Source organism: Panthera leo, chromosome A2 (genome assembly GCF_018350215.1).
Source record: "Panthera leo isolate Ple1 chromosome A2, P.leo_Ple1_pat1.1, whole genome shotgun sequence".
Lineage (NCBI taxonomy): Eukaryota > Metazoa > Chordata > Mammalia > Carnivora > Felidae > Panthera > Panthera leo.
In genome coordinates this window covers 49,584,458-49,610,692 of record NC_056680.1, presented here as the reverse complement: position 1 = coordinate 49,610,692, position 26,235 = coordinate 49,584,458, and the positions used below count along the sequence as shown (strand labels likewise).

General features: G+C 40.4%; 1 long non-coding RNA gene across 1 annotated transcript in view; it reads left to right on the top strand.

The window, feature by feature from the left end:
* The first annotated feature begins 209 nt into the window (after positions 1–209).
* LOC122214608 overlaps positions 210–26,235 on the top strand; it is a 65,059-nt gene continuing 39,033 nt past the window's right edge. Inside the window, exon 1 of the long non-coding RNA XR_006199991.1 lies at positions 210–327. This is a non-coding gene — a long non-coding RNA (uncharacterized LOC122214608). The remainder of the gene's footprint in view (positions 328–26,235) is intronic.

The window sequence follows — 26,235 nt, the reverse complement described above, 5'->3', positions numbered from 1 at the left end:
TAATTTATATTTTTATTAAATGTAAAATTAACTCCCTTTAATACATTTTAGTTTTATTTTCTCAAGATAAAGTCTTAAACTTTGTTGCCCTCTTTTTCCAGGAAATATTAGTTCCTATTTTTAGTGGTCTATTCTGCCATTATTTTTTATTTGTGCAATTATGATTTCATCTACCTATTATTTCCTTCTCCCTTTTAGGCTCAGGGAACCTTTGGAACTACTCCTTATCTGCAGATTTTGGGAACTGAAGCTTCCAGTGGGCCAATGAAAGCAAGAAAATAACAGCACAAGGTCCAGAATCCAGAAGACCGCCCTGGACACTTAGGGGTGAGTTATTTTATGTGACCAGCCAAATGAACTTTTAAAATTCTGGGAAGGTAAGGCAGAGCTGCAAAAACCTATCACAGACTCACTCTTTTTCATAACTTCTGTGTGACTTCATCCAGGAGACATCACTGTGAGCCTTTCCTCCTTTCTAAAGGGGGAATGGTAATATTTACTCTGAAGGAGATTTATGAGGACTGAATGAGATTATAGACAATAAAGTATGTTGGACAATGTTTTCACAGTAGACACTCAAAGAACTTCATTGTGATTTTGTGAATACAAAAGAACTCACTGTGATTTTGTGATTTTGTGATACAGCCATGGTGGCTTATATCCCACTAGGATGATTCCCTTACCTCTTCATCTCTGACATCCTATGTCTTGAGCATTTGTATGTACACTCTAGAATTTTCCTCTAGATTTTCTTTGTGTCCTGTGCTTGGCCCCACAAAATGTACATTTTGGAGGACAGCATCTTATATCTGTATTTCATTCTTCTATTGGGCAGTGTGGAGGAAGAGCTGCTTTAAAATCCCATTGAGCTCACTAAAGGGATAGCAGGAAGGAGGAACGAGGGTCTGGGGGTGCCTGCTGGCACTAGACATAGAAAGAAACTTTGCCTTCTCTACGATTTGTGTTAGCATCCTCTACGTTGGCTTCTTTTCAGCCTTTTACACAAATACTATACCAAATAACACCAGCGTGTCCAGAATAATTTTCAGAACTAGAATCAACTCAGTTATGTTAATTTTGTCATACGTGAACTAACATGACAATAACTCTGTGAGCTAATTATTTTGTAGATAAGGAAAAAAAAAAGGTTGATAATTCAGTTTGAGGAACTTATGTGAGGTCACACCTATGGCCAGAGTTGGAGGTGAGATTTAAATCCTGCAGGTGACTTCCAAATCCCTTCCTTACATGTAACCACAAAGCTCTACTGCTCAGGGCCAATGAGGGTACCACAGGAAGCACCTTGAGATTTTTATCCCTAGTAGACTATATATGATCATATTTATCAAAAAAAAAACACAAAAAACCTTGCATTCCTAATATAAGTTTTCACTTTTTGGTTATTTCACAAGAGAAATGAGGTAGAAAGATTTCCATTTTATTAATGAGTTTATGTGATTTATCCAAGGTCACCTATTTAGCTATCAGTGGAGCCAGGACTGTAACCGAATACCCTGACACTTTTAACTGTACTTTATATTTCTCAGTTCTCTTTTTCAAAGCACTTTTCCGAGTCTCAGGATCTTTGTGTTGTGTTTCTGTGGCTTCCAGCTGGGAGATGGTATACCTTCAGAGCAGATAGATGGAAAGGAGGAACTCTGTCCTATGGAGTTGCATCTCCTCTCCACTCCATAGAGCCCCATCCATCAGTTTGTCACTGCAGAGACCCAGCCGATGCATGCCCAGGAAGGCAAAGGATATATAAATATAATGGAAATCAGTCAGGGGCCAATTTTCCCCATTGAAAAGGGAATTGCATTTCTCAGGCATGTGGGCAAAGAGAGGTTGATTAAACATAAAGCATTTCCACAAAGGGGTAGCATAAAGGAGAACTCAATCCCCACATGTTTTGAGAAGGAATTCTCCCACACTAAGCCCGATTGAGTGCCATCTGTGCTTCTGATAATTTCATCTGACTGCCTATCTTGTTATGGGGTTGCTGATTTGAGCAACTTGAAGGCATTTACATGACCCATGTTCCATGATCTGATCTGTCACAAGATTCTGAAGTGTCCAGAACAGGATGTAAAATGTGAAGTCATCCAAGAAGTAGCAGAGTGGTTCATCCTGTACTTGGTAATGTCACTGGATTTTGACAGAGTTCAGTAGTTTCTTTTAAACATAGCACCATTGGGGGGGGGCACCTGGGTGGCTCAGTCGGTTAAGTGTCTGACTTCAGCTCAGGTCATGATCTCATGGTTTGTGAGTTCGAGCCCCGCGTTGGGCTCTGTGCTGACAGCTCGGAGCCTGGAGCCTGCTTCTGATTCTGTGTCTCCTTCTCTCTTTGCCCCTTCCCCATTTGTGCTCTCTCTCTCTCCATCTGTCAAAAATAAATAAATGTAAAAAAAAATTTTAAACATAGCACCTTGAGTACTGAATGCTGCTTTACTTCATTAACAGAGTAGTTTTTGTGATTGACAAACAGAGGGTAGAGGGAAATCAATAAATTAGTACTTGATGTTCAGGTAGAGGGAAATCAATAAATTAGTACTTGATGTTCATATAACTGACTTATTCACCACTCAACACATGAGAAATCTAGAGGGTGAACACAGTGAGAGACAATTGAAAGTCATTCTGTAAAAAAGGCAAACAAGGCTAGAGAGTTAATTGTCTGGCCAAGGATTATATGGAACACAGGGTGGCAGTGTTAGGATTTGAATGCAGACCTTCAGTTCCCAAATTCGGCATTCTTTTTATCATTGTATCATGCTACCTCTCATTCTTCTCATACTTATTCTCATATTTATTTCTATCACTACTATCTTATGATTCTTTTTATATTTGTTTTTATCACATGCTTCTTTTGTACCGGCATTTTTTGAGTGCTTTTATGTTTTGACCTTAAATGTCACCATTGCAATTATTTTTCCAAGTCTCTCTGGACCCTGTTACCCAACACTTTCCAGTATAGTGCTAAATATATGACCATGCCACACAGGTGTATTTGTATTGATGGATTTGTTGGTTAAGTGGTCCCTTTATTACTATTATCCCTATTTGGCTCTCTGAAATTACCACGCACATTTATTCAGCTAATAATTTAATAAACAATAGTTGAGTGCCTATGAGATTAATCATGTGTCTTCTTTTTTTAATTCTTTTTTTAATGTTTATTCATTTTTGAGAGACAGAGCATGAGTGTGGGAGAGGCAGACAGAGGAGGAGACACAGAATGGGAAGAAAGCTCCAGGCTCTGAGCTATCAGCACAGAGCCCGATGCGGGGCTCAAACTCTCGGACCGTGAGACCATGATCTGAGCTGAAGTCGGACACTTAACCGACTGAGCCACCCAGGTGCCCCTTATCTTACATCTTCTGATAAAGCACAGAGAGTAGAGAAAATAACTCATGGCCCAGGGCTGAAAGTATAAGTTTAGGTGAAAGAAAAGCATACATAACAACTAGAAAAGCGTACACAACAAATGTGTCCATTGCTTTTGCTCCATTCCCAAGTTTCTGGATCTCCAAAGACCAGACAGCCACAAATGAAAACAAATGAAATTTATATTTTGACCTTATGTCAGGGTTTTCCATAAAAATAGAAGGAACAGGATGTGTGTGTGTATGTACATTCATATATGTATGTGCACACACAAACACACATGCAGATTGATTGGTTGATTGATTGATTTTAAGGAATTGGCTCATGTGCTTCTGAAGACTCCGTGAATCCACAATCTACCAGATGGCTTGGGAGGCTGGGGACTCAGGGAAGAGTTGCATTTCATTGGACAAAGCAGTCTGTTGGAAGAATTCCTTCTTGCTCAGGGGACCTCAGGCTTTTTTCTCTTAGCTTTTTCTTCTCCTTGAACTGATTGATTGAAGTCCACCTACATTATGGAGGGCAATTTGCTTTACTCACATTCCATCAATTTAAATGTTTATCTTATCCATAAAACATCCTCACAGAAACTTCTGGAATAACATTTAACCAAAAATTTGGATATCATGGTTCAGACAACTTGACATGTAAGGTTAATCATCACAGACATCTTTTAACCACACAGACTCTCTTGCAGGGTACATATTGGAATCACCAGGAAGAAAAAGTAGCTCTTTATTCTTCCCTCACTCCTGCCACCAGTACCCCTGCCATACCAAGAAAAAGAAACAACATGAACATATACCACCATGAGAATGAGTTGATCTGTTAGGAATTTAATGTTAATTTATTATTTTTTTGAGAGAGAGAGAGACAGACAGAGAGAGAGAGAGAGGGAGAGACAGACAGACAGAGAGAGAGAGAGAGAGGGAGAGAGAGAGAATGAACAGGGGAGGAGTAGAGAGAGAGGGAGACACAGAATCTGGAGCAGTCTCCAGCTATAAGCTGTCAGCACAGAGCCTGATGCAGGGCTTGAAACCACAAACTGTGAGATCATGAGCTGAAGTCAGACGCTTAATTGACTGAGCCACTCAGGTGCCCCATCACTTATGAGTTTAAATGCTGAAATGCAATTCACTGGTTTAAAGTAGATGACATGGAATGTGATTTATTCAAGTTTTAATATGGATACATCTAAAAAATAGAATAGTGAGCCAAGGTGCATGCGTGTGTGTGTGTGTGTGTGTGTGTGTGTGTGTATGTACAACTTGCTTAGAGAATATATTTTAAAACACACAAAAAATGTATAGATAACAATAAAAAACACATGTCAATGTAAACTTTAGACTCTGGAGAGTAAATATGTCTTGGAAAGAAGACAGGTGAATGTGTGGTACAGGTGGGGTCCTTAGAGAACATCAATCACATCTCTGATGTTCCCTTTTATTTCTACTAGATCTGATACAAGATAAAATATTAAGATTTGGCAAAGTTTGATAGTGGACGTAAGAGTGTTAGTTTTATTATTTGTATACATTTTTATATGCTTGAAATATTTGGTAGTAAAATTGTTAAAATGTTTCCTTTTTTCTCTCAAGAGTCCTTGGCAAATATAAGATGCCTAACCCACCCTCTTTGCCACTGCTTTATTTATCAAGGCCTCAGACCCCACAAGAGTTACAGTGTCTTTTCAGAGTGGGGTGAGAAGGAGAGGTAGAGCCCTTCTTCAGAGGAAAATTCCATCAGGCTTCTGTGTACTAATCTATTCCTGTGGCTGGGCCCAGACTATTTAGTGCTCAGCAGTCAATCTTGAACATCCCAACAGGGACATACTATGTAAATGTTCTGAGGAGAAAACTAGGAATACATAAGCAGTTAACCCATGTCTCTTCATTCTGAGCCTTCTCAAGTCCCAGATTAAAAAGGCTATAGTGTATCAAGAAAGAAGCTCTATTTAATTTTACTAACCAGAGGATTATATCAGTAATTTTCTGTGTTAAATTACTAACACAACCCAACAAATCCGGGGTATACGATATCAGCCCTAATTCAGTTAGTCATAATTCCATGCATGTAGAATATCAGTATTTACACAGTTATCAGAAGATCAGAGATGTGCCACCATCTTTTTCTTTTTTGGGCAATTATGCCCATCTCTCTTACAATGATGAATTTTGAATTAATCTGTCATAAAATAAATTTAAAAAGAAAACACTTTAAAGTGAAAAGATTAAGAATGGATATTTTTGGAGTCTAATTTGCAAATTTCTATTTGTTTTTTTTAAGTTTATTTATTTTGAGAGAGAGTAAGAGAGCACGCGAACACAGTGTTTGTGGAGGAGAGGCAGAAAGAGGGAGAGAGAGATTCCCAGGCAGGCTCCAGGCTGTCAGCACAGAGCCCAACATAGGTGAGATCATGATCTGAGCCAAAATCAAGAGTCAGATGCTTAACTGACTGAACCACCCAGGTTCCCCAGGCAAATTTCAATTTTTTATTCATAAAACAAAAATATTTGCATGCTTTTAAGATGGAAATGAAAAGGCCTGTTTCAGATGAAACCAACTAATACTGAGGTAAAGTTCTAATAGAAGGCACTCAGATCACTTGGGTACAGTCCTTTAGCTACATAGGGTAGAAGGCAAAGTATCTACAGGAGCCCTGCAGGTTACCACTGGCCTATTTGGGGGACAATTAACTGTTTCCTCTACTGGAAATAAAGGAAATAAAATTTTGAAAAACTTTAGGGGTGCCTAGGGAGGAGTAAGTTGGTTAAGTGTCCAACTCTTGGTTTCAGCTCATGTCATGATATCATGGTTTGTGAATTTGAGCCCTGCTCTGGGCTCTCTTCTGACAGTGGGGAGCCTTCTTGGGATTCTCTGTCTCTCTCCCTCTCTCAAAATAAATAAGTAAACATTAAAAAAAATTTTAATGATTTTTTAAAAAGTTTATTTATTTTGAGAGAGAGAGAGAGAGAGAGCGAGCATGCAACAGCAGGAATGGGGCAAAGAGAGAGGTAGAGAGAGAGAGAATCCAAAGCAGGCTTTATGCTGTCAGTGCAGAGCCCAGTGGAGGGCTTGATCCCAGGTACCGTGAGATCATGACCTGAGCCAAAATCAAGGATTAGATGCTTAACTGACTGAGCCACCCATGTGCTCGTAAAGAAGGTTGATTTTAATCATGCTAATTGTGTATGTGCTTGGGGCCATTGATGAGTAAAGGAATATTAACTTCTTATAATATGAATAACCAACTGCTATTCATTTATTTAAAAAATACTTATTGAACACTTACTATATGCAAAGACTCTTAGGTATTAGTGATAAAGATGATAAATAAAAACAGAATTTTCCCTGTCCTGAGAGAGCTTGGGTAGTCACAAAGCAAATATAAGTTAGATGTCTCAAAAGTGCTATGGGAGGAGGTTGGAAGATGGTGGCATAGGAGGACGCTGGGCTCACTGAACGTCCTGCTGATCACTTAGATTCCACCTACACCTGCCTAAATAACCCAGAAAACCGCCAGAGGATTAGTAGAACGGAGTCTCCGGAGCCAAGCGCAGACTAGAGGCCCACGGAAGAGGGTAGGAAGGGCGGCAAGGCGGTGCGCGCTCCACGGACTGGCGGGAGGGAGCTGGGGCTGAGGGGCAGCCTGCCAGCCAAGCAGAGCCCCCGACTCTGGCTGGCAAAAGCGGAGGGGCCGGACGGAGTGTGTTCCGACAGCAAGAGAGACTTAGCCTCTGGGAGGTCATAAGTTAACAGCTCTGCTCGGAAAGCAGGAAGGCTGGAGGACAAAGGGAGGGAGAGTTGCTGAGCCCCCGGAAGACAGAGCTCAACTTGGCGGGGAACAAAGGCGCTCGCCAGCGCCATCTCCCCCGCCCATCCCCCAGCCAAAATCCCAAAGGGAACCAGTTCCTGCCAGGGAACTTGCTCACTCCGCACAAACACCCAACTCTGTGCTTCTGCGGAGCCAAACCTCCAGCAGCGGATCTGACCCCCTCCCGCTGCCACAGGGCCCCTCCTGAAGTGGATCACCTAAGGAGAAGCGAGCTAAGCCTGCCCCTCCTGCCCCCGTGCACCTTGCCTACCCACCCCAGCTAATACGCCAGATCCCCAGCACCACAAGCCTGGAAGTGTGCAAGTAGCCCAGATGGGCCACGCCACCCCACAGTGAATCCCACCCCTAGCAGAGGGGAAGAGAAGGCACACACCAGTCTGACTGTGGCCCCCGCGGTGGGCTGGGGGCAGACATCAGGTCGGACTGCGGCCCTGCCCACCAACTCCAATTATACACCACAGCACAGGGGAAGTGCCCTGCAGGTCCTCACCACTCCAGGGACTATCCAAAATGACCAAACGTAAGAATTCCCTCAGAAGAATCTCCAGGAAATAACAACAGCCAATGAACTGATCAAAAAGGATTTAAATAATATAACAGAAAGTGAATTTAGAATAATAGTCATAAAATTAATCGCTGGGCTTGAAAACAGTATAGAGGACAGCAGAGAATCTCTTGCTACAGAGATCAAGGGACTAAGGAACAGTCACGAGGAGCTGAAAAGCACTTTAAACGAAATGCAAAACAAAATGGAAACCACGACAGCTCGGATTGAAGAGGCAGAGGAGAGATAGGTGAACTAGAAGATAAAGTTATGGAAAAAGAGGAAGCTGAGAGAAAGAGAGATAAAAAAAACCCAGGAGTATGAGGGGAAAATTAGAGAACTAAGTGATACACTAAAAAGAAATAATATACGCATAATTGGTATCCCAGAGGAGGAAGAGAGAGGGAAAGGTGCTGAAGGGGTACTTGAAGAAATAATAGCTGAGAACTTCCCTGAACTGGGGAAGGAAAAAGGCATTGAAATCCAAGAGGCACAGAGAACTCCCTTCAGACATAACTTGAATCGATCTTCTGCACGACATATCATAGTGAAACTGGCAAAATACAAGGATAAAGAGAAAATTCTGAAAGCAGCAAGGGATAAACGTGCCCTCACATATAAAGGGAGACCTATAAGACTCATGACTGATCTCTCTTTTGAAACTTGGCAGGCCAGAAAGGCTTGGCACGATATCTACAGTGTGCTAAACAGGAAAAATATGCAGCCGAGAATCCTTTATTCAGCAAGTCTGTCATTTAGAATAGAAGGAGAGATAAAGGTCTTCCCAAACAAAGAAAAACTGAAGGAATTTGTCACCACTAAACCAGCCCTACAAGAGATCCTAAGGGGGATCCTGTGAGACAAAGTACCAGAGACATCACTACCAGCATAAAACATACAGACATCACAATGACTCTAAACCCGTATCTTTCTATAATAACACTGAATGTAAATGGATTAAATGCGCCAACCAAAAGACATAGGGTATCAGAATGGATAAAAAAACAAGACCCATCTATTTGCTGTCTACAAGAGACTCATTTTAGACCTGAGGACACCTTCAGATTGAGAGTGAGGGGATGGAGAACTATTTACCATGCTACTGGAAGCCAAAAGAAAGCTGGAGTAGCCATACTTATATCAGACAAACTAGACTTTAAATTAAAGGCTGTAACAAGAGATGAAGAAGGGCATTATATAATAATTACAGGGTCTATCCATCAGGAAGAGCTAAAAATTATAAATGTCTATGTGCCGAATATCGGAGCCCCCAAATATATAAAACAATTACTCACAAACATAAGCAACCTTATTGATAAGAATGTGGTAATTGCAGGGGACTTTAACACCCCACTTACAGAAATGGATAGATCATCTAGACACACAGTCAGTAAAGAAACAAGGGCCCTGAATGATACATTGGATCAGATGGACTTGACAGATATATTTAGAACTCTGCATCCCAAAGCAACAGAATATACTTTCTTCTCGAGTGCACATGGAACATTCTCCAAGATAGATCATATACTAGGTCACAAAACAGCCCTTCATAAGTTTACAAGAATTGAAATTATACAATGCATACTTTCAGACCACAATGCTATGAAGCTTGAAATCAACCACAGGAAAAAGTCTGGAAAACTTCCAAAAGCATGGAGGTTAAAGAACACCTTACTAACGAATGAGTGGGTCAACCAGGCAATTAGAGAAGAAATTAAAAAATATGTGGAAACAAACGAAAATGAAAATACAACAATCCAAATGCTTTGGGACGCAGCGAAAGCAGTCCTGAGAGGAAAATACATTGCAATCCAGGCCTATCTCAAGAAACAAGAAAAATCCCAAATACAAAATCTAACAGCACACCTAAAGGAAATAGAAGCAGAACAGTAAAGGCAGCCTAAATCCAGCAGAAGAAGAGAAATAATAAAGATCAGGGCAGAAATAAACAATATAGAATCTAAAAAAACTGTAGAGCAGATCAATGAAACCAAGAGTTGGTTTTTTGAAAAAATAAACAAAATTGGCAAACCTCTAGCCAGGCTTCTCAAAAAGAAAAGGGAGATGACCCAAACAGATAAAATCATGAATGAAAATGGAATGATTACAACCAATCCCTCAGAGATACAAACAATTATCAGGGAATACTATGAAAAATTATATGCCAACAAACTGGACAACCAGGAAAAAATGGACAAATTCCTAAACACCCACACTCTTCCAAAACTCAATCAGGAGGAAATAGAAAGCTTGAACAGACCCATAACCAGCGAAGAAATTGAATCAGTCATCAAAAATCTCCCAACAAATAAGAGTCCAGGACCAGATGGCTTCCCAGGGGAGTTCTACCAGACGTTTAAAGCAGAGATAATACCTATCCTTCTCAAGCTATTCCAAGAAATAGAAAGGGAAGGAAAACTTCCAGACTCATTCTATGAAGCCAGTATTACTTTGATTCCTAAACCAGACAGAGACCCAGTAAAAAAAGAGAACTACAGGCCAATATCCCTGATGAATATGGATGCAAACATTCTCAATAAGATACTAGCAAATCGAATTCAACAGTTTATAAAAAGAATTATTCACCATGATCAAGCGGGATTCATTCCTGGGATGCAGGGCTGGTTCAACATTCGCAAATCAATCAACGTGATACATCACATTAAAAAAAAAAAAAAAAGAAGAACCATATGGTCCTGTCAATCAATGCAGAAAACACCTTTGACAAAATCCAGCACCCTTTCTTAATAAAAACCCTTGAGAGGGGCGCCTGGGTGGCGCAGTCGGTTAAGCGTCCGACTTCAGCCAGGTCACGATCTCGCGGTCCGTGAGTTCGAGCTCCGCGTCAGGCTCTGGGCTGATAGCTCGGAGCCTGGAGCCTGTTTCCGATTCTGTGTCTCCCTCTCTCTCTGCCCCTCCCCCGTTCATGCTCTGTCTCTCTCTGTCCCAAAAATAAATAAAAAATGTTGAAAAAAAAAAAATGTAAAAAAACCCTTGAGAAAGTCGGGATAGAAGGAACATACTTACACATCATAAAAGCCATTTATGAAAAGCCCACAGCTAACATCATCCTCAATGGGGAAAAACTGAGAGCTTTTTCCCTGAGATCAGGAACACGACAGGGATGCCCACTCTCACCGCTGTTGTTTAATATAGTGTTGGAAGTTCTAGCATCAGCAATCAGACAACAAAAGGAAATCAAAGGCATCAAAATTGGCAAAGATGAAGTCAAGCTTTTGCTTTTTGCAGATGACATGATATTATACATGGAAAATCCGATAGACTCCACCAAAAGTCTGCTAGAACTGATACATGAATTCAAAGTTGCACGATACAAAATCAATGTACAGAAATCAGTTGCATTCTTATACACTAACAATGAAGCAACAGAAATACAAATAAAGAAACTGATCCCATTCACAATTGCACCAAGAAGCATAAAATACCTAGGAATAAATCTAACCAAAGATGTAAAAGATCTGTATGCTGAAAACTATAGAAAGCTTATGCAGGTAATTGAAGAAGATATAAAGAAATGGAAAGACATTCCCTGCTCATGGATTGGAAGAATAAATATTGTCAAAATGTCAATACTACCCAAAGCTATCTACACATTCAATGCAATCCCAATCAAAATTGCACCAGCATTCTTCTCGAAACTAGAACAAGCCATCCTAAAATTCATATGGAACCACAAAAGGCCCCAAATATCCAAAGTAATTTTGAAGAAGAAGACCAAAGCAGGAGGCATCACAATCCCAGACTTTAGCCTCTACTACAAAGCTGTAATCATCAAGACAGCATGGTATTGGCACAAAAACAGACACATAGACCAATGGAATAGAATAGAAACCCCAGAACTAGACCCACAAACGTATGGCCAACTCATTTTTGACAAAGCAGGAAAGAACATCCAATGGAAAAAAGACAGTCTCTTTAACAAATGGTGCTGGGAGAACTGGACAGCAACATGCAGAAGGTTGAAACTAGACCACTTTCTCACACCATTCACAAAAATAAACTCAAAATGGGTAAAGGACCTGAATGTGAGACAGGAAACCATCAAAACCCTAGAGGAGAAAGCAGGAAAAGACCTCTCTGACATTAGTCGTATCAATCTCTTACTCAACACATCCCCAAAGGCAAGGGAATTAAAAGCAAAAATGAATTACTGGGACCTTATGAAGATAAAAAGCTTCTGCACAGCAAAGGAAACAACCAACAAAACTAAAAGGCAACCAACGGAATGGGAAAAGATATTTGCAAATGACATATCGGACAAAGGGCTAGTATCCCAAATCTATAAAGAGCTCACCAAACTCCACACCCAAAAAACAAATAACCCAGTGAAGAAATGGGCAGAAAACATGAATAGACACTTCTCTAAAGAAGACATCCAGATGGCCAACAGGCACATGAAAAGATGTTCAACGTCGCTCCTTATCAGGGAAATACAAATCAAAACCACACTCAGATATTACCTCACGCCAGTCAGAGTGGCTAAAATGAACAAATCAGGAGACTATAGATGCTGGAGAGGATGTGGAGAAACGGGAACCCTCTTGCACTGTTGGTGGGATTGCAAATTGGTGCAGCCGCTCTGGAAAGCAGTGTGCAGGTTCCTCAGAAAATTAAAAGTAGACCTACCCTATGACCCAGCAATAGCACTGCTAGGAATTTACCTAAGGGATACAGGAGTACTGATGCATAGGGGCACTTGTACCCCAATGTTTATAGCAGCACTCTCAACAATAGCTAAATTATGGAAAGAGCCTAAATGTCCATCAACTGATGAATGGATAAAGAAATTGTGGTTTATATACACAATGGAATACTACGTGGCAATGAGAAAGAATGAAATATGGCCTTTTGTAGCAACGTGGATGGAACTGGAGAGTGTGATGCTAAGTGAAATAAGCCATACAGAGAAAGACAGATACCATATGGTTTCACTCTTATGTGGATCCTGAGAAACTTAACAGAAACCCATGGGGAAGGGGAAGGAAAAAAAAAAAAAAAGACGTTAGAGTGGGAGAGAGCCAAAGCATAGGAGACTGTTAAAAACTGAGAACAAACTGAGGGTTGATGGGGGGTGGGAGGGAGGGGAGGATGCGTGATGGGTATTGAGGAGGTTACCTTTTGGGATGAGCACTGGGTGTTGTATGGAAACCAATTTGACAATAAATTTCATATATTGAAAAAAAAAAGTGCTATGAAGCAGGGATACTTAGTGGCTCATCCAAGTAAACGTCTGACTCCTGATTTCGGCTCAGGTCATGATCTCCAGGTTGGTGAGATCAAGCCCTGCTTTAGGCTGTGCACTGAGAGCATGGAGCCTGCTTGGGATTCTCTCTCCTCCTCTCTCTCTGTGGTTCACATACGCACACTTTCTTAAAATAAATAAACTTTAAAAAACAAGTTCTGTGAAGCAGAGGGACTTTGGGTCTGTCATTAAGGAAATTTACCAGGGAGATCAGTGAGGGTTTTTCTGAGGAAGTGATGTATGAACTATAGCTTCAAGTTTTAGGAGAATGGAAGACCAGCATGACAAGAGCATCTACTTAGTTAACATATTTATTGAGCATCTGTTATATGCTGGGCTTTTTTTTTCTGATTGTGTGGGATACATGAACAAGACACACTAAGATTACAGTCCTTGAGGGGCTAATATATTTGGGAAAGGGAGAGTCAGTGAATAATAAACCTAATAATGAAATTATATAGTACATTAGAAAGTGGCAAGGGAAACAGATGGTGAGGGGTAACGAGAATCATGAGTATCTCCAGGTGGGGGCAACTCCTGCTTTTGAAGGTACTGATAAAGGGGAGCCTCATTATGAAGGTGACAGTCTGAAGGGTGAGGGGTGAACTCCACAGATACCCAGTGAAAAAGTGTTTCAGGTAGAGAACACAGCCAGGTTAAAAGATGGGAGTGTGCTTGTCATGTTCAGGAAAGGTTGCAGGCTGGCATGGTTGGAGCAGAGTGGACCAGGTGGGGAGTTAGTAGGAAATAAGCTAAAAAGATCTGGGTGGTGGTTAGATTACAGAGGGCCTTCTGGTCTTTGTTGGGCTTTGGCTTTTGCTCGGAGTGAAATGGCTACTGAAGTGTTTTCAGCAATCAGGACATGATCTGACTTGCTGTTTAAACAGGATTTATCTTCCTACTCTACTGGAAATAAAGGTTTGGGAGCCAAGGGTGGAAGCCAAGGTAATGAGGAGGCTATTGCAGTAATTCCAACAATAGACAGCTATGGCATAGGCCAGTGGAAGGCAATGCAGTTAGTGAGAAGTGGTCATTCTTCACTTGTACTCTGAAGGTGAGGCAATAGGGTTAACTGATGGATATGGATGGTGGGTATGGATAGACAGACACTTCTGCAAGATTTCCAGAAGTTTGGATTTGCGTCAACTTATGTGAGAAAAAGTCCAGGGAGAGCAAGATAGAGAAGGAGGGGACTAGGAGTTCGTTGCTGGACATGCCGATAAGATTTGCATTTTATATCCAAGTGGAGATTTCAAGTAGGGAGTGGGGAGGGAACAACTAAAGACCATGAACATGGACAAATCTTTCAAGAAGTTTCATTGCAAAGGAGAGCACAGAAATGGAGCTGAGGCTCACAGGAGGAGGTAGAAGAAGAGGAAAAGAAATTTCATTTTCTTGTAATTTGGAGAAAATATCAGATTTTGTGTAAAGATGGGAATGAGAATGGTGAGTAATGGTTCTAGCAGCCAGGGGAAGGCCAGGCATTGGGCTCTCATTGAATCTTCCAAGGAATGAGGTTTTTGATTGTGGCATTGAAAAACTATTGAGATTTTGAGTGGAATGGTGTGACAAGGTAGAATTTACATTTTGAATGGACACCTCTGGCTAGGAAGCCCAAACGGGTTGGAAGCTATTCAAAGTAGTTGCAGGCAGACTACTTGATTTGTACTAGCAATGTGCTAGACATGTCATCTATCTTAACTAATTTGGTCCTCACAACATAACTTTGTGGTAGGTGACATTCTTACACACCTTTTACAGGTGAGAGCAACAAGTACCACTATCCTGGTCTTTCTGCTATGAGTTGTTGGTCAGACTCATGTACTTTTTGAGTTGGAGGGACTTTTAGAAGTCCCTGCCTAGCCTAGCCCCTCAAGTAAACTAAATTTGAGGTATTGAGAAGCAGTAGCTTGCAAATGGAATTATAGTTTAAATGCACTAGGGGGAGGTTGCTATTTAAAGTCCTCTTCTGGGAAATCCTTTGTAAAGTCGAGAATCTTTTTGTAAAGCAAATAATCCACTTTCCAATTTAGCTGTGGAGAAAATGCTGTTCTTCAAACATCAGCTAAATCTATAAAACTAAAAAGTGCCAGAGAGTGTTCTTATTATTCAGGGAGAGGAGCTGTGACAAGGTGGCATGGAGAGATGGGAGAAGAGAAGGGTGCCTGGGGACTAGAAGAGTGGAGTCCTTGGTTTTGTGTGTTGGAGGGTACACCAGGTTCTAGACAGACTCGATGTTATAGTTCAAATATTTCCAATCACGTCAGCACTCAGGGGTCCTAGAATCCACGTAATGAATCTGTGAATCATTGCAGAGGGCATAATGCTACTGTCCGCCCAGTATTCATTTCTCCATCCCAGAACTATTGCTCTCTAGCCCGTCCCCACCAGGTGATTCTGATGGAACTGCCAGTCATAAGGTTTCACCTGCCCCCTGGTCCTTGAATTGGGCACATGATTAGGTCTAGCTAGTCAGAGCCTCCCTAGACTTTTACCTGAGCTATTTTCCTCTGGATTATGAGCAGATAGCCACCCCAGGGAAGGGGACTTTGAGGATAAATCCATACAGTGAAGAGAAAAGTGGAGCCAGAAATGGATAATAATTAAAGCAGAGTCCTGGTGACATTGCCTAAAGATCTAGACCAGTCATACCTGAATCCAGTAGGATCATATCCTTGGAATATTTCAGGTACATTAAACAAGGAATTCCCTCTGTTGTTCTATGCCTCAGGTTCTCACCTCTAAAATGGAGATACTAATACTACCTACCTCATAGCATGTGGCAAGGATTATATTAAATAATGTGTGTAACACACTTTAGGTAATGCTTGGCACATACCAGTTAACTATTGCTACATAATAAACTACCCCAAAGTTAGTGACTTAAAACAACCATCAATTGAACTTATGATTCTATGGGTTGGCCTTTTTTTCTGGGTTCTGCTGGGTGGTTATTCTTGTCTCAGATCTGCTCACTAATGCGTCTGTGGTAAGTTTCTGAGATGGCTTAGTTTATCTCTGCATGGTCCCACATCCTCCAGCAAGCCCTCCCACATCCTTTCTCTCATGGTGCTTAGACCAAGCAAGTCATGAGGCCAACCCTCATCTGTGAAATGGAGAAGTAGACTACCTTTTCATACGAAAATCTGTCACATTGCAAAGAGTTTAAATGGGGGGAGAGCTAGGAGTGATTATGGTCACTTTTTCAATCTACAGTAAGTATTTAATAAATCTCACTATGTGTTGCTATTATTATTATTATTATTATTATTGCCTATACTAGTTTAACTTTCTTCTTGTGACTTGCTACAGACATGCTCATCCCTGCTGTTAGATGTTTAAAAAGATTATCAGTAAAAGCTCAGCAATCACCTGTCTTTCTTGAACTTCTTTTTTTTTAATGTTTATTTATTTATTTTTGAGAGAGACTTTGGTCTTCTCATTGAAACACAAATATAGTTTACCTCTAGAAATATACAGTTTGCCTTCTGAAAATGCTCCAAATGACACTGTTTGTCATTACCAGAGTACTGCAAAAGGGAGGGACTATAATTCCTCATGTTGTAAATAAATAATACTTTATCTGTTCAGCAAACCTTGGAAATTACTAGGCTTTAATGATCTAGTTTACACAATCCATCATTTGTTTGTGAGTTTTTCCTCAGTGGTTTTCATTTTGTAGTTATTAATATTTCTTCGTGGTTGGTTCATCTTTAATTGCCTTATATTTGAGGGAGAAAATATTGAGATCACTCAATTGTTCTTATGAGGCCATAATATTTGTTCTTTTCAGAAATAAAAACATTGTAGACTTTCATGCTTATTAATTTTTGATTGTAGAGAATATAATATTATTCAAGGTGTGTAGTGAATACATTTAAATTTATTACTTAAACAAATTCCATCAACAGTATTAATGCCAATTTGATGATTTTCATTATTATGTCACTAGCATACCGCTACATTTCACTTTCTTTGGTTTCTAAATCCAGCTGAGGATTAGTATAAGCTTTTCCCTTTGTTATTGTAAAGGCAAGCAATGTAGAAAGGACGTGGATTTTTTTGGTGTTGTTGTTTGATAGGTAGTGGTTTTATTGCAGAGTTAGAGGGATCTATAGTAGCTTGTGAAATCAGTATGTCAAAAGAAAATATAAGCATTGCATTTTCCCACTGTAACCAGGAGGGAATAAACTCATTGCCAGCCAATGGTAAAAATGTGCTACTGTGTGCTTTATAAGTTATGACACCATTATCATTCATAATTAGCAAAAACATGCATTTATGTTTTTATCAGATGTTACCTTTGTTTATATTAGATTGAATATCAGTGTTAGTAATTCATAATTGAGCACCACCTCTGCACATTGGCCTATTAACTAGCTAGATACTAGGTAACAAATTATTCAAAAAATTCAGTGGCTTATAGAATAATAATTGACTATTTTATACAACATATGTAGATCAGGTGTTCTGGAGCATCATGACTGTGTAGTTCTGGCTTGAATATATCATGAGATTACATTCAGACATTAGCCAGGATTACAGTCATTTGAAAGTTTGATGGGGGGGGGGGGGTGCCTGGGTGGCTCAGTCGGTTAAGCGTCCGACTTCAGCTCAGGTCACGATCTCACGGTCCGTGAGTTTGAGCCCTGCGTCGGGCTCTGGGCTGATGGCTCAGAGCCTGGAGCCTGCTTCCGATTCTGTGTCTCCCTCTCTCTCTGCCCCTCCCCTGTTCATGCTCTGTCTCTCTCTGTCTCAAAAATAAATAAACGTTAAAAAAAATTAAAAAAAAAAAGTTTGATGGGGACTGGAGGATCCAGTTCTAGTTTGGCTCATTCATGTAACTGATAAGTTGATGCTTGCTCTTGCTGAGAGACCTCTGTTCCTCTCCACGTGGGACTTTCTATAGGGCAACTTGAGTGCCCTCTTGACATGGTGGCTAGCTTTCCAGAGTAAGAAATCCAAAAGACCAAGGCAGAGGCCACAACACTTGACCTCCATGACTTAATCTCCATAGCAAAATATTACCACTTCTGTGTTCTGTTGGTCACTCAAGCCTCCCCTGGTTCACTATGCAAAAAGAGTGCAAAAAAGTGTAGAAACCAGAAAGAAGTGGTCATTGGTTGCCATTTTGGAGGCTGGCCACCACATACTGTTACCAAGCGACAATAGAATATCTACTAGGCCAGCTTTCTCAACCATCAAATACTGGGTACACTTTTATGATGTATGTGCTAGGTATGTCCTGCCCCATGCATAACCAGGAAGCCAGTGACTTATATCTTCAGGGCCTCTGTTTGCCTGTAATTGTCTGAGTCCTTTACTATAATAACAACCCTGTGTCTTATCCAGAAGAATACAGGCATTTTCTGGAGCTCTTCCCATAGTAATGGTATCTTTCTCACAATATTTTTAGGGTCAAATAACCTTCCCAGAATCTTTATAGATTAATTTTCAAGAAATTATATTCACACACAATTTTACATATAGTTTTAGTAGATTTAGGAACATCCTCCCCCCTCAAGCAAATTAATACTCAGATTGAGTTAAGAATTTTTTTTCCAGAAGAGGTTGAAAGATTCCTTGTTCTTCCTATCCCATATTCTCTCAAGTGGCTCATTTTCTAACTCCACCCCCTGCTACTTTTTGCTTTCAGCTTGCACACATTTTTCTGTCTTATCTCTTCCTTCTCTTCAGCTTTTTAATTTATAAATTGACTTAGCCTTTCTTGTAAAGGACTTTCTTACCTCAACCTCCCTAAGTCTTGTTCTTCCTGCCCCTTCTGTAATGATTCTGTCACAAATCCAAATAACAGTCTGGCCCTGATGTTCTTTCCTGGAGAGTGGTAGGTGTTGCAGGAGCAGTGGGGGAGAGGAAGAAGAGCTGGGGGGTGAATATAGCATTTTCTTTGTCCTCTGGTGGAGAGGGAGGTCTAAAACCTTTGATACTTTAGTATTTTGGCCTCTTTACATTTAACATTTAGCAACAGTTGATCTGACAGGAAAATACTCAAAGTAGTCCATTTGGAGAGTCGTGCCTCTATGAGTCCCCTAAAGAGTAACCATGTCGCATGAGTGAATGTAGTCTGGATTTTCCTAGTTATCCTGATAAGCTGTCATTCCATGTGTTCCTTGATATATTCTTTTCATAGCAATTTCTGTCCTAGTCAAAATAGGACAGTAAATAAACAACAACAAGAGAACATTGACTCTTGGTATGCATTTAAGTCTCCATTAATCAAGGAACTCTGGGAAAGGTAGCACACCACTTTTCCCAGTTGTATAATACATACCAAAGGCCTGGGTTAGCCAGTTAACTGCATTTTGAGGTTAACTTGAGATGGTCTTTTATCTTTTCATACCCTTGTACTTCAAGGTTAAGAAGGTTGGCAGTGTTGGAAAAGTACTGGGATAGGCAGAATTCTGAGGGCTCTGAAGATCCTGACCCTTAGGTAATCCCCAAGCTGTGACTCTGATATATGCCATGCCATCTTTATGTTATTTATGTGACACAGATGGTTTTACAAAAAGGAACATTATCCTGGACTGACGACCTAGTTAGGTGGGCCCTTAAAACAGCCTAGACTCTTCCAGGGATAGAGATTTGAAATCCAAAAGGATTTTACGTAGGGAGAGTCTCCATTGCTGGCTTTGAAGATAAAGGGAGCTACATGGCACGGTATCAGAGTACCCTCGAGGAGCTGTGAGTGTCCTCTGGTTGGCAGTCAGCAAGGAGATGGAGACCTTAGTCTTAAAATGCAAAGAAATGAATTCTGCCACAGCCATCTGAACGTGGAGAGGACCTTGAGCTCTATATGAAAATACAGGTACCCAACCCCTTGATTTCAGTGCATGAGTATGTGAGCTAAGAACCCAGCCATGCCATACTCCAACTTTGTGACTTACAGAATGATGAGATAATAAAAGAGTATTGCTTTAAGCCACTGAGTTTGCCGTGACTTTTTATGCAGCAAATAAACAAATGAATACAAACCATAATCTCTTTTATTCTGGTATCTTGGGGAGGTGAGACTGCAAAAGGAGAGGCATTGTGTGTGGTATTGAAGAGCTCCGGCACTAGAATCTGAGATCTAGCTTTGTGACCCAATTCTACCCAGTTCTAAGCTATGTGACTTTTACCAAATGTCTCTTCCCTCAGCCTCATTTTGCTCACCTGCAAAAAGAAAACCATTATTAGTCTATCATGGAATTGTTGAGAGACTTACATGAGGTAACAGACTTAAAAAAACTAAAGTGATAGCTGACGCATGTAAGGGGTACATATGCATTAGCTATTATTACCCTGAGAAAAACCATTGGTTTTGAGAGCTGGAGAATAGGAATGATTATTAAACCACCAAGAATCATGCACTTTTGGCAATTTAACCATATATTTTCATGTTTTATCGCATTTAGTCATTACTACCTGTGAAAAAGATATTAACACCATTTCTTTCAAACTTTTTATCTTATATTTTAGACATATAAGAAGTTGTAAAACTAGTACAAAGAGGTCCCATGTAGCCTTAACCCAATTTATAATGACATCTTACATAACTACATATATTACCAAAACCAGGAAACTGACATTGGTACAATACTGTTAACTAGACTACAGACGTTATTCAAATGTCGCCATTAATAACTTCATTTTTCAGGGCGCCTGGGTGGCTCATTCGGTTAAGCGTCTGACTCTTGATTTTGGCTCAGGTCATGATCTCAGTTTCGTGAGTTTGAACCCCACATTGATTTCTGCACTGACCCTGCAGAACCTGCTTAAGATTTTCTCTCTCTCTCTCTCTCTCTCTCTCTCTCTCTCTCTCTCTCTCTGTCTAACTGTCCTCTGCTCATGCTCTCTCTTACTAAAAATAAACTTAAAAAGCTTTTTAAAAAATAACTTTAAATAACTTTATTTTGTAGTGAGAAAAATGAGGTTTATTACAATTGCTGATTTCAAGATTCCCTTGAAAGTTGTGGTCATATTATATGAACTTTCATAGAAAAATCATTTGTCTCTATTGCCTGTTTGCACTCAGTGGTAGATTAGGAAAGAAAATGTAGCATTTACTTGACCCTACCAACTGATTAAGTTTCAACTGTGCTTTTAATTGCGAAGTCTTGCTTTTGATTAGTAACTTTTACTTTTCTGCCAAGGAAGAAAGATGACTTTCCAGATTTTGATTGTTTGAAGGCCAGTTGACACAATCATAACACCTACAGATGGATGCCCCAAAATTGTGCCCCTGATAGCAACTCCCAGTGGCCTCAAAGATCCAAAGTAATCTAGAAGTAAGCAGCCCCTCAAATGTCTGTGGGAGTTTTCAAGGGCTCGGTGAATTCTTTGCAGGGATTATAATCCCTTGCCCTTGTTTGCCTCAGGAATTCTATTCCCACACGCATTTTTGTGTGTGTGTGTGTGCTTTTCTGTGTAATTCAATATAAAACTCATTGGATTCCAGGAAAACTATAGTAGCCTAAAGTTTTTTGAGAGGTTTTGTAAGTTTTAGAGGAAAAGAGGAGAGGGTGACATTGCACGCTTGCACGTGAAACAATTTTAACCTTGGATATTAGAATTTCTCCTTCCTAAAATTCTTTAGAGCCAACTTTGTGCCAGTGGCTCTCTTGGCTCATGTCTCTATGCCCAGTATCAGCACTACCTTCCCTATTTCCTTGTTTTCTCATTCATCTCTCCTGCCCTTGGGAGAAAAATCAACTCTTTCCCTTTTCTTTTGCCCTTTTCAGATATCCTGGTCCTAAATCCTTAGGCTTTCACCACCTACTTAAGTCCTTATAAGTCACTTCTCTGATGATTTTAATTCTCTCTCCAATAGTGGTACCAGGTGTTAAGATGAAATGTCACTTTGCTATTAATCACTGTTAATTTTATTAAACATTAATTATTCATTTAACCTTTAAACACCTTTCCTCATTCTCTGAATTCTCTAAAGCTCCTGGAGTTTCTTCATTACCTTTCCATTTCTCCTAGTTTTCTTACCAGGATATTTAGATCAGGGTTACTGTGGATGCTGTATCTTCTATTAATGAATAAATCAATTCTTGTTGCATCTTTGGTTAAGACTTCTGCTTATATCCAAAAGCTACTTCTACTTCACCTTCTAAGAAAGATAGAACATAAACTTGACACTCGCTATCACAAACATTGCAAACCCAGTTTGGATCCACAAAGTTAAAGGGAACATCACTGAAAAATTGCCAAAGAAAGATTTATTTTAGGATCTCATCAACTTGCATTTCAGATGTCAGTTCACCCTCCCAGTCTTGTCATCCCTCCTCCCTCTTGACCCAAATAAGCCTCCAATACTTCATGTAGTGGTGTGCACAGAGTGGGAACTCAACAAATATTTGTTAAATGTATTAATGGAAGAAAGTGTACATTGTAGCAAATAGGCTGAATTGATAACCTTTCGAGGGGCCACAAAATAAACATTTTTCTATCCTCCGTAGCTCCCATATTGACTCCTGTGTGGTGTAAGTAACAGATCAACTGGTCTCTTGGAAAGCAAGGTTGTAATATGAACTGGATATTTGTAACATTTATTATTATGTCAGGGAGTAATGAGTTAAATGGCTCACAAAAAATACTGCATCACTTAATACCATTTGTATCATGATGCTGTCTGGAGGGTACTTTACCTATCCTTTTTATTCCAACCACAAATTTTGAGAAACCACTTTCTTTCCTTCTGCTCTTAAAATGCTTGTGAGCTAAATCTCTCACATCACCAAGAGTGGGTGGTGCACGTATGCTAGCCGTGTCTCATGTCACTTTTTATCATCACACTGTCATCAGGTTTGATGACGAGCTGAGGCTGGAGTGGACATAGCTTCACCTCTGGTGTCAACTGAAGTGACAAGCAGTCTAACGTGATTAGTGTTTGAGCACTGGGGATTTTTCTATATCAGAAGGGGTAAAAAAAGGAATGTAACTTTAAGGCCATCTCTGGGGAAAGAAACTGGATATACTCAGGGCTAGGTAGGTTGGCTGCCTCTCTGTGTGGTGGGAGAGCTAGTGTGACAATTCTAGAAACCCCAGTCTTAAGTGTTTCCCACATATTGTCACCTAAACACTTCCATATCTCTGGGTGGGAGTGGTTGGAGTGATTAGTAGGTGGTCTGTAAGATGTGGTTTCCCTCTTTTACTCCCTTTCCATGTCTAAGGCATTCATTAGTCATTCATTCCTCATCCAGGCATCATTTATCCAGTAACCATTTCTGTACTGTTCTGTACCAAGCACAGTGCTAGGCACTGGCTCTACAGCCCTGGAAAGCATGGAGTCCTGTCCTCTTGCTGTTTATAGGTTAAACTAGAAGATTCAGAGGTGGTTAGTCATAAAGCAGGATGGTAAGTGCAGGGACAGGGCTTATGCTCAGTAAATTAATGGACACATGGAAAAAGCATGTGACACAGTTTGTGGGAGACTCCCTGGGGTTGTTGAGTTTTTGTTTGTCTGTTTACTTATTTATTTTAATGTTTATTTTTAAGAGAGAGAGACAAACAGAGACAGAGTGCGAGCAGGACAGGGGCAGAGAGTGAGGAGGACACAGGTTCCAGGCTCTGAGCTGTCAGCACAGCCTGAGATCATGACCTGAGCTGAAGTTGGATGCCTAACTGACTGAGCCACCCAGTCACCACTGTTGTTGAGGTTTAGAAGACATGGAAGAGGTTGGTGGGAGGAATGGAAGAAGGGAGAGAATGTCTTCCAGGTGGAGGACACAATGTGAGCAAAGGCCCACAGAAGAGGAACATCATGGTATGCACAGAGTTTTTTTTTTTTTTTTTTTTTTTTTTTTTATTTTTGGGACAGAGAGAGAGAGACAGAGCATGAATGGGGGAGGGGCAGAGAGAGAGAGGGAGACACAGAATCGGAAACAGGCTCCAGGCTCCGAGCCATCAGCCCAGAGCCTGACGCGGGGCTCGAACTCACGGACCGCGAGATCGTCACCTGCCTGAAGTCGGACGCTTAACAGACTGCGCCACCCAGGCGCCCCGATATGCACAGAGTTTTAAGCAATGTGGAGCTGCTCTATGAGGCAGAGAGTGGTAAGAGATGAGACTAGAGAAAATGGTGGGGTTAGGCCATGGAGGGCCTTGTAGGTTATGCTTAGAGGTTCAGATTTTGTCTTATAGGCTGTGTGGAGTCATTGAAATGGCCTTCAGGGATCTTCCCTTAACATACATATCAGATGGAAACAGGTTTCTTTTGTCTTGACCTACCTGGCTCACTCCAACCTCAATGGTCTCCTCTGTGGTGCTGGAGATTTTTCATTGATTGAAGGAACTGACATCTGTTGCTCAAAGATTTCAGTCTTGCCTTGTTACAGTCCTTAGAGAACAGGTTTGTGGGCTTGCTGCTTCTCTTCTTATCTCACATTCACTTCTCCTTGATAATCTGCTTGACTTCTGTGGCACCTATAGGGCACCTGTAGGCGGAGTTTGACGGGCTCTGAGTTCCAGCTATTGTTCTAGGAAAACAAGAGACTCCTCTTCCTCATCTCCCAAAGTTGTTCCCAGCATTGTTTTTGTTAATTAACACATGCCAAAGATTCCAGCCTTCATCTTCTAGCCTCTTCCATGAAAAAGCCCAGGAAGCTTTAACTTCATTCTAGTAGTAATGCATGAAACCCTATAGCTTATACCAATTTTCTCTGCCAACATTGTTGGGAACAAAATTCAATATTTGAAAAATCATTTTGCATGCATGCCTTCATATTTTCAGCACTATTGTGAATCCTGTTTCTAAGTGTGAAGTAAGTCATGGAGTTTATGTTTCTTACTTAATAGGTGTAACATTATGGGGGAGTAAAAGAAAAATAAGACCTGAGAGCAAGTTATCTTTGTCCCTGGATGGCATCTCAATGCTATTCATGCTGAAAAATGAAATGAACCCATGCTTATTGAGCACCCTTGATATGCCAGGCATTGTGCTAGGTATTTTCATATATTTCATCTTATATAATACTTACCCAATCATACTGTAATAAAAATTTCATTATTTCTCATTTTTATGCATAATGTGACTGAACCTGAATCCATTTGTCTGAGGTACAGCAGAGCCAATCTCTGACACATCAGGTATACAACAAGGGAAGTGTTGATTCAAGAAGCAGCCAGATGAAGAGACAGGAGCATGAGCTTCAAATCCCCCACCCTCAAAGGGGACAAACCAATTTTTTTAGAATCATAGGGGTTGAGATGACATACATATTGATGAAAAAGGTCAGGGGACCTTATGACTATTCATAAGGAATGATGGAACATGTACATTGAGCATGTGTTCATGTATGTATGTATGTATGTATGAAACATACATCCTATGTTTACTCTAAGGTGGAGGCAACATAAGAATGAGGCAAAATTTTATCTAGGACAAGGAGAGGAGGCTGTGGGCATGCTCCAAGAGCTGGTATAGACTGGATAGGGTCTTGGGCTTGTTATCTCAGGCTAGGAATATAGGGCCTTGCTTTCTCTGAGGCTGGAACCATTTCACTTAACCTTGAGTCCAGGATTCTGCAGAAATAGCTAGTGGATTTGTTAGTGGGATCTGAAAAGGAAAGATACCTGATCAGGGAGAAACAGTTCTCTGAAAGACAAGCTTTAAATTTTCTGCTAGATTCAACCATTAATCCTATGGGGAATGGTTTCAGTAATACAACAGAGGATCAGAAAGGTAGCCAAATTATGGAAAGATCCCAAATGTCCATCAATAGATGAATGGATAAAGAAGATGTGATGTATGCATATACAACAGAATACTACTCAGCAATGAAAAAGAATGAAATCTTGCCATTTGCAACAACATGGATGCAACTGGAGGATATTATGCTAAGTGAAATAAGTTACTCAGAGAAAGACAGATATCATATGTTCTCACTCAAATGTGGAATTTGAGAACTTAACAAAAGACGATGGGGGAATGGAAGGGAAAAAATAGTTACAAACTGAGAGAGAGTTAAACCATAAGAGACTCTTAAATACAGAGAACAAACAGGATTGATGGGTGCACTAGGGGGGAGGGGAAATTGGTGATGGGTATTGAGGAGGGTACTTGTTGGGATGAACACTGGGTGTTGTATGTAAGTGATGAATCATGGGAATCTACTCCTGAAGCCAAGAGCACACTGTGTACTCTGTATGATAGCTAACTTGACAATAAATTATATTTCAAAAATAAAAAAATAAAAAGACATT